Here is a 9,931-nt window from a genome sequence, read left to right on the forward strand (position 1 = left end):
ACTTCTCGTACACGCACTATAGTTAAAGGTATAATATACAATACCTTTGGCATTTGTACGATAGTTTATATTACGTAGTACGAGAAATGCATACAAAAATCTCTAAAGTAAATAAAAAACAAAGCGCGCCTATATGAAAAAAATTCTATGCGAGTTATGCGACAATTAATAATTTTTTTTGTCTGCACTTGAAACTGTTGAGGCGACGATTATGCGATAAAAGTAGGATTATTACATGTAATGGAATTTTGTTGTGCTGTTTTGTGAATGGTCTCAAATGGGGGTTAGAAAATTAGAAAAACGTAATTTTTTTTAAACGAACGTTCGGTTTTTCGAATATATTTTATGAGGTTTCGAACCGAACCGAACGTAAGGGTTCGGTTCGGTTCTAAATTTTCGAACTTCGCCCAGCACTACAATTTTCAATTACTAACTAAAACTCTTAAAAACCCACCTCGAATCCTACCTCGAATCCCACCTCGGATCCTACGAATCCTCGAATCCATAGGATTCGGTATATTCGACGAATCCAAGATTCGAAAATCCCATCCCTAAGTAGAACAAATGCACTCATTTAATAAAAAAAAAAAATATTTTACCGAAATATACCACCGAAATCCTATAGTTTATTTACCGAAATCAGGCAGTTTTATTTACCATTTTTCATGGGCTCTATTAATGGTAGATCACATGTTTGTTACCTGAAGGGATGGGGTTAAAATCTGACCACTGGATGATTTGAGTTTTCTTTTTTAATAACATTATAATTATAATATAATAATATTATACAATAATAATGATGAATTAGCTCAGTAAGTTAGGTTTGTTTGTAGGAAGTACAGACATTTAAGCAGTTTAAGCAGAAAACAAATTTACAAACTCTTACTGAGTGTTATAATATGCGTTAAAAAATATTTCAGGGTTATATTTTAATAATGCCATAGAAGTATAACTACTAACTTATGTGGAAACAAAATGTTAAATATCTTCGGTGCCATGTTTGTCCCAACACAATTTTCCTGGCTAATAAATTAAATATAGGTATTTTTAAAAGTTGCTATTATATTTTCTTATGACTATTTAAGTTTACAAAATGTATTCCAGGATAGTTTCACTACCATAACATTTACTTTGCACAAGTAAAGCACTTAGTAAATGCCCCGATGTTTGCAAAAGTTAATATTTACGGGTGTATGTTGCCACATGTGGGTCTGCTATCTTGGTGACTTCAGCTCATTTCTGCATGCATGCACATTGGACTTTCAACCTCTCAAATTTAATGTGTGGGCTTACTTCATTGCATTTCTGGTGTATACTAAAATTTCACTCTCAAAGGGCCTAAAGAAGTGTAACCTCAGAAACACAGGCGATGATATTTCTTGTCTAAGTGTAAATGTAACATGTTCAGGGTTGAGAAATTTACATGCAAAGTGTTCGGTACTCCTGTTGTTCGGGTAGCCCAGAGATACCAGTTCGTTAAACAGAATTACAGATAGGGTTTAAAAAGAGGGAAAATTTTTATAGTGTTCCCCTAAAATGAGTACTTTTGGTATATTTATCACACTCTGTGTTATTTTTAAGAATTTTACATTAAATTTGGTGCTGATTTCTTATTATAAGTTTATTTGCAACATGAGAACCTATGAATTTGCTTGTTACCGAGGTTAGATGTTTTTACATCACTGGCTGGTACTGAAAGATTCACTCGCAATATTTTTATATTTTTACGCAGAAAAAAAAATTGATATCTTTTGGTGATATTACAATTTGCTATAACTATGAGTAATGTTAGTTGTAACGTTATCACACAGGTATATTTGCAATGAGAACAAGCCTTATGAAAAAAGATAAGTCTTGGAAGCACATCTTAAGCTGTGTTTCGAGTTAGTAATAAGAATTCCACCTCTTGAAAAGTTTGAGTTTTGCATCATGAGAGTTAAGACTGATGACAAAATGAGACCTAAATAATTATTTTTGTACCGACTTAGTGTTAATAAAACATTTCCTGCTTGGATTTTGGCTTCATCCATCACTGGGTAACCTATTTGCAACACAATGTATTAGTGCACACTACTGTTAAAAATATTATACAGTAACAATAAAACTTCATTAATATCTACAGATTTGAAGAGACCATAAATTATTTAATTAATATTAAAGAGATTTTTATCAACTAAAATTAATTGTTAAAATTAAAATGAGTTTTTCCATTAATAAATACAAACACTCAAAATGCATTTGATTTGTTTACATCATACACATAAAAATATGATATACCTGTAAAAATATATGTGTAAGCAATCCTATGTATGTTACATACATTGAATTGTTGTTGCAATTTAGAAGATTGATAAAATATGAAAATATGATATCTTTGACATTCTTCATTACTAGAGACAAGATTTTATGGTTCTATTTGCAGGCCAATTTCATTCTTAAAACAAGTGATTTCAATGTTTTTTTAATAATTTTTATGAACTCTGTTCATAAAGATAGCACAATTTTCAACAATTACAACTCTTAATTGTTCAATGATACTTAATTCACTAAAACAGTGTAATTTTTACTGAGACATGATGCACTTTTACAATATAATAATTACTAATAAGCATGTCAAACTAAATCAATAATCAGAAAATAAATCAGCAAGTATATGTGCATTTGAAAAATATACCAATGGCAATAGTGTAAAAGTTAGTTACTAATCCAAAAAAAGCAAAAAAAATTCCATTCTATTTAGTATGTACATACATTTTGGTACTAACTCCATGCTAAATAATTTACATTCATTGATTAATTTTTTGCAATTTGATTTGAGTTTTGTATAAATATGTTGATTAATTTCTTGATTTTTTGTTGCATTTAGGTGCTCTGTATCGATTTTATACAACAAACAACAAAACTACCCTAACTTTTGTACACAAAATTCATTCTTCTCTCCTTTTTTTTCACAAATTCCGCCATGACACATTCATAAAAATCAACGGTCAGTATTATTTTTGACAAAAGTTTCTTCTCTATAGAGAAAAGTGCGAGACCAGATAGTCTGTTTTGCCCCATTGTGTTTCGTGAGTAAGTTTTTATTCGTTTTAATGTAGAAAATGAACGCTCCACAGATGATGTTGTAAACAGTATTGTTGCCACCAACACACACAATTTATGGAACTGTGGAAGAGCATCTTGTAAATCATTGTCATGAATGTATTTAAGAAAATTTTGAACACTTTTGGTTTTCATAGCATCTCGACTATACACAACTTTGAGTTCAGACCGTAGCTTAAGTTCAAAATAACTGCCATAATATTTGATTAGGGACTTAAACTGGATCTCAGGAAAACTCTGTGAAAACTGCTGGAATTTTGAAGCATTTACAACTTCTAAAAATTTTAATTTATTGATGTTTTCGAAACGAGTTTCGATTTTTGTGATGATATTGTCTAATATTTCGGCATGTAGTCTCGAATACTCTCACGTTGGGTCTTCTACTTCTTTGTGTTTCCGACGTTTATTTTCTAATTCTAGGCCGAATTTTAGCATGTCACAGAAAACACTTTCAAAATCGTTTCTGAGTTGACAGAGAAATGCTTTCGTTTCTTGTATTTCCTGAATACAGAAACTGATGTCGAGTTGTTTGGTCTGCTGTTATTGTGGTAAACATTTCCAAAAGGGAATCTCAATTACTGAATGCAGTGTTAACAAGTCTATCATTATAATTCCATCTTGTTGGTGCAACACCTGGCAGCCGTTTCCCAACTATCTTATCTAGCAACGCTACCCGCTTAGTAGAGTGCGAAAAAAAACCAGAAAGTCCAGATAGGGTGCTGAAGAACACACTACACTTGCTAATGTTATTTACAGACTGCGTTAAGACAAGGTTCAAAACGTGTGCTGTGCAATGTACAAACAAAGCACTCAGGAATTGGTCACGTACCAGTTTCTGTACGGAATTTAAATTTCCTGCCATAACTGCAGCTCCATCATAAGACTGTGCGATAAGTTTGCTCCCACAGTTAGCTAATGCAACAACGTCAATTGCATGGCCGGCTATGGCTCTCGCTGACCTATTACAGCTAACATCAGTGAATCCATAAAATCGCTCGTTTATCTCTCCATCACTACTTACAAATCTAAAAACAGTGGACAACTGAGAAAGTTTAGCACAGTCTGAAGTCTCGTCGAGTAAAATTGACACAAAAACTGATTCTTAATTTCCTTTTTGATTTCAGCCAACACAACATTCTGAATGGATTCTATTAGATCATTTTGAATGTTGCATGACATACCAGAAAATACTGTGGACGTCTCGAGATGCTGCGACAATACTGGATCATTAGTCGCAATTAAAGCAAGTAATTCGCCATAATTACCACGGTTTTCCGATTCTTTTGTTTCATCATGACCACGGAATGGCAATTCCTGCACACCTAAGAAACAAACAACATCTATTAAACGCTTCAAAATTTCTCTGTTTCTTTTAACTTGTTCGCTATGTCGTTGTGTGCTTAATTGTTTGGATCTATCTAAACCAAGATCGACTCTATGTTTCCCAAATTCTTTAAAAGACAAAAACGAGTTTATGTGAACTTCAGAACGTTCGTGTTTTTTAACAGCATTACAAAGATTGTTGAGGTTAAATACCCAGTAGAAGTCCATGTGTTGACGTTTTTTGAAAACAACAAACATGGCCAGCAAAACAGTTTGTTTAGGCTGTTGCATCCCGCTAACCACAAATGTTTTTGATAGACATTTTTTTGGAAATGGTGCCCTAAACTGCCTTTCTTACGTGTTGCCGTAATAGTATGGTGTCGGCCTATCTTCTTTAATAATGTCACATCTATCCTGAAAAGTGTAGGCACTGCAGGAAAAATTCTTTGCTCGTAATCCACACACACCACACTTACATTCACGTTTTTCTGTTTCATCATTCATTTTATTTTCTCGGTTCTTAGTCTCACAATTAACTTTCTTATTTCGGTGATCAGTGTATACTGTAAAGCCTACATTGCTAACGAATATGGAATAAATTCTAAGTAGCAAAACTAAAATTAATAATATCAATAGGTACGAGTTATGTGATAGCATTACCGCGCACGCAAACAAACGTACTGATTTCGTGTCTCGCCACCTGCCGTGCCGAACTGTAGCGTACATAGCCGAAGCAGTCCGCGGAAGAATTCCACCGTCTGCTTCGGCCAAGTTCGCTTCAGTTCGGCAATAAAGCGTTACCTTCGTAGCTTCTACCACGTGTTTTTACAGCCAATCCCCTCCTCGAACCTTTGTACCATGCCACCCCCCTTTCCGAAAGGAAACTACTGCGTCAGCCTTCCTGCTGAAAGCGGTCCTACCGGCGCTTTTAAACCTATAAACGCTTCTAAAACAGCATGTTTTGTGTGTCAACGAGTTCTTTTCTTATAGCGCACAGTATTGGGTCCCAAGAAGATAGTGTAAAAAATACATACACCTAACTGCACGAGCCAAAGTAAAATACTATTCTGAATAAAATATTAATTTAAAAATAACCATGTCTGGAAACTGCCTGGGCAAGCACTGCATGCCTTGCTTGCCCTGACGAGTTGCCACTGGCAGTATCTCCTCTTTAAGTGCAAGGCTGTGAACTGGCACGCAGTCTTCTCGTCATAGGACAGCTGTGAAATTTGAGCAGTGACCGTAACATTATAGGGCAGTGAAATGAAGGTAAAGGTGTAATGCAAGTCCCTTAAGTGCTTTTAAGAATCTGTACAGATTGTTGTACGCCTAAAAATTATCTGAAAACATGCCTTTTAGCCATTTTAACTCTTCTTAAAAATGCTGTTTAAAAACTTAATTCAAAATCAGAAGTACTTTTGGGCCCTCAGTAAGTTCTTAAATGCTTTTGGTAAACAGACCCCACTCAGATATCTTTAGTAGGTTTTAAATTACGTTGTGTGTCCTGAAGTTCTGTGTATGTGCCCGGGTAGGCAGGGACCTAAGCTGCTTCCACATCTCCTTCTCACTATTTCTTTTGCACTTCTGAAGCTCCTGTCAGTTGCATTGTGGGTTGAATGTGCTCAAGTTTTGTGTATCTTGAAATAACAAATTGTTAGGCCAGCTAGTTTTGGATTCAATAAAGTTATAGTAAACATATTTAACTGCATGTTTCAGGGGGAAAGAAACAAAAGTTGTAAAAAGCAGTTAATTGTTTTAACTAGGGATGGGACAATCATATTCTCAAATCCCATCAAATCCTTAGAAAGATTCAATATTTGAGGTAAGAGATTCTAAGAAAAATATTATGAGGAAATAAAGTTAATTAAAAACTTCAATCCTGAAAACCCCTGAAGTTTACTAGTTTTTTTTTAAACTATTATTTTACCATTCCCCAAGAAATTGTACTTGTAACATGTAATTATATGAATAAAATTGCAATATTAATTAATTCTGGAAACTTGGTTTGTGAAACAGCCATTTAAAGGGTAGAATGTTTCAACACCATGGTTAATGTATTTCGTCTATTGTGCATTATTTTATTATTAACTCTTGTCACCTTGATTTCAGATTCAAAAAAATTGGAATCTGACCAAACACGAGTTTTAACATTAATGAGGTGTATTTATGCTTTATTGCAAAATGTAATAGAAACACTGCTGTGAAATCATATGTTTAATTAATGACCATACAGATATAAAAATATATTAATTTATGTAATACCTTTGTTCAGGTAAGCACTGCTGATCTAGCTTCCAGTGGTGCTAGCTGTTGTACGATAAATGTAAAAAAATGGCACTAATTATGACCTTTTCGTATACTTGCAGATGATGAAGATGCACAAGTGTCAGCTGTGTGAAGGAAGATGCTCGTCTTGTCTTCTAGTAATTAGCACTTCAGTTGATTGTTTGAAAGTGGTGTTAGCCGTTCTTCTGCAGTGTCAGCACCAGCAGCATAGAACTATGAGGACTCTCGGAAATTTGGGTGCAATGTGCAATTGAACACCTGTCTCCCATTTTCACATGGTTTTATCCTGTTACATTTGAAAGAAAAGACTTTCGTTTGACTTTCCATTAGTTGTTACAACGTTGAAACCAAAGAAAGATTATACATCTTTAGCTTTTTTGTTATTTTATTTGTACATTAGTTTTTGAAGAAATAAGAAAAGACAGCTGTGCATTTCAAGTGAGCATTTTCTTTGGTACTCGAAGTGGCCACTTAACAAACATTCTAGGCAGTTAAAAATGTTTTGTTTACGTAGAGAATTAAATTTATTCTGTTTTGATTTCCATGCTACCACCGTTTATTGCTTGATGCAAATGTAATATATATCAAATATTAGTATATATAACTGTGTGTACAATTACAAGTGTATTTAAAAAATATTGAAATATTATGCTATTGTGAACATCTTCCTACTATTTTGTTTCACATAGCAAAGCCTTGTTTGCCTCTAAAATTAAGGAAAAAATCTTCCATAAAAATGCAGCAAGAAACAAATGTTGCTGGGTAATATGTTTATGATGTCTAAAGAATATATTTGTCAATAGAATAGTGAGTTTGACTGAATTTTACTCTCTGTATTACATATTTACTGGTGGTAATAAAATAATTCTTGCAGTTATTACTTTTTCATATGCTGTATACATATCGTACTGCATTGTATGCAATAGATTATTTTGTTTTTTATGCTTTTAGCTCATACAGTTTTGCACAGATTAAGAAATTTTTCGGCAAAATTAGAAAGTTAATGTGTTAACTGTTGAAAAAAACAACATTGATTTAGTAAGTTTCAATAGAAAATATTTTGTTGAAACAATAAGTTTTAGCCTTGAACTATGGGGCTTCTATTTATTCAATACACTCCAAGTTATAAGGTTAGTAGTGAAAAATACAATTTACTTGTTGCAAATCATGGCTATAATTTAAGGCTGTTATTCATGTTTCATTGTATGTAAAAGTATATCCCATCCAATTAACAGGATATGTAAAGTATTAATTGGAAATAATGTTGGTAGTAGATACATCTTATTTGTTGTGCAGAACTTATCATGAGCTCGATTCACTCCATAAACCTTTACTACATGTGATTAAGTAATATTTGTTGACATAATTATTAAAGAAGGTAAACAGGGTTGTAGCTAGTTAAACGGCAGAAAAAGTGCAACAGACATATACAATATGTAGGTACTATTTATATTACACAAATATTTTTGAGTATCTTTTTTTGTTGTATACAATATGTACCAAGTCATTTTTATATCTGAATGGTTAGCTGTTCAGTGTCGTGTTTAGGATCGCTGTATGTGAAATAGCTGTGTCCATGGGACTCTGTATGCCAAATGTTATGATTTTCTGTGTTTATTGGTAAGAATGGAAGGTAGCATTTTATTTTTGTGGCAGCTGAAGATGAAGTTTTTTTTTTCTATTGATAATTTTTTTTACATTGTGTTTGCTATTACAATTGTGTAATCCCAATTATAAAGCAAAATATGATCTAGGTATTTTTTAAGCTTTGCAAGTAGTGAATTTTAAATTTTAAAAGCTAAATTTACTGTTCTCCATGTTCCGTAAAAATTGAAATTGAAAGAAAAAATAAATAACCAATGTTAATACCATATGGAATAAAAATTTTTTTCCCTGTTGAATTTTGAAACTTTAATTTGTGCGTTTGTTTTTATATTGCTAATATTTTCTTTGAACTTGTCATCCAGCCAGATGGTATGAAGATTTCATGGAATATGCTCCATTATCATTTTGCCCAGACTGATATTTTCATGTCAACGTATAATGCTAAACTGTTGCAGCTGGAGGAGAAATTGTAAAAACCAGTACTTTTTTTTTTACTACCTGATCAATAATGAATTCTGAACCAATTCAGTTTATGGCAACATTTATATTTTTTTCCCCTCAATCTAATATGTTACTTTGAAGAGAATTCTGCACTCAGGAACGTATAATTGAATAAAAACAATGGTTGCTGTAAGCTGGGTGCTTAATTCCTGATAATTTTCAACAATAATCAGGTTACACTTGCAGATTTGGGGCCATTCGCTTGCCATCGCATCAGATGCGGCTCTAAAAAAGTAGCCATATTTACTCATAAAATACTTGCATGTATTTGACCTCTCATCTACCCCAATAAATGTGTCAAAGGTTAATGAAACCATTGGGATTATTTTTTGTTGTACTTAAATGAGAGGATAATCTGTCATCTCATGTTCACAGTTAGGAGGAAAAAGAACAAAAATCGTTGAGTTGTGAGCTGAATAGATCATGGGAATTTTAATTTAACCAAAATACTTAGTGCCCAAGTCATTGTATATGTGGAGATAGTGTGAATGGCTAATTTCATGAACACAAAATGATGATTTGAGGGATGGAAAATAGTGTATGATGAAAATGTGTTTATGAATTTGAAATCAAGCATGCGGATCCTCCGTGATAGCATGAATTGGGGAAGGAAGTAGTAACACATTGGGTGAGGGCTAAATGACTAGGCTTAAGTTGTTTAATTTAATGGTTAAGAGAATTACGTCATATACAATTGAGTACACAAACTAAAAATTAGTGTCCTAGTCCTTATATTTTGCAACACACATGACACGTTTGCAAAAAAAATTTAAATCTTGAATCTTTACGCATTTTCCAATCATGCCAGAAGTGGTGCTGTGCTCTAATCCCATACAATTCTCAGAGAGAAGTTCTCATTTCTCTCTTGAATTTGTATGTTAGATTTTTACTTCTGTAAGTAAAATAAATGTTATAATTGAAGAAAATTTCTAATTTTTTTATGTTGCTATAATTTCAGTATTTTTATGCATACTTGATTCGTGGTGTTTCAAGGTAAGGTTATAAAACGATTGTAAAATGGTTACGTTATGATGGTTCATATAATTTTTTTAATTAGATCGTAATGTCTTGCTGGTGCTGCTGATGTAATTCATGGGTATAAGTAGTTTGCTGT

Source organism: Bacillus rossius, chromosome 1, assembly GCF_032445375.1.
Source record: "Bacillus rossius redtenbacheri isolate Brsri chromosome 1, Brsri_v3, whole genome shotgun sequence".
Lineage (NCBI taxonomy): Eukaryota > Metazoa > Arthropoda > Insecta > Phasmatodea > Bacillidae > Bacillus > Bacillus rossius.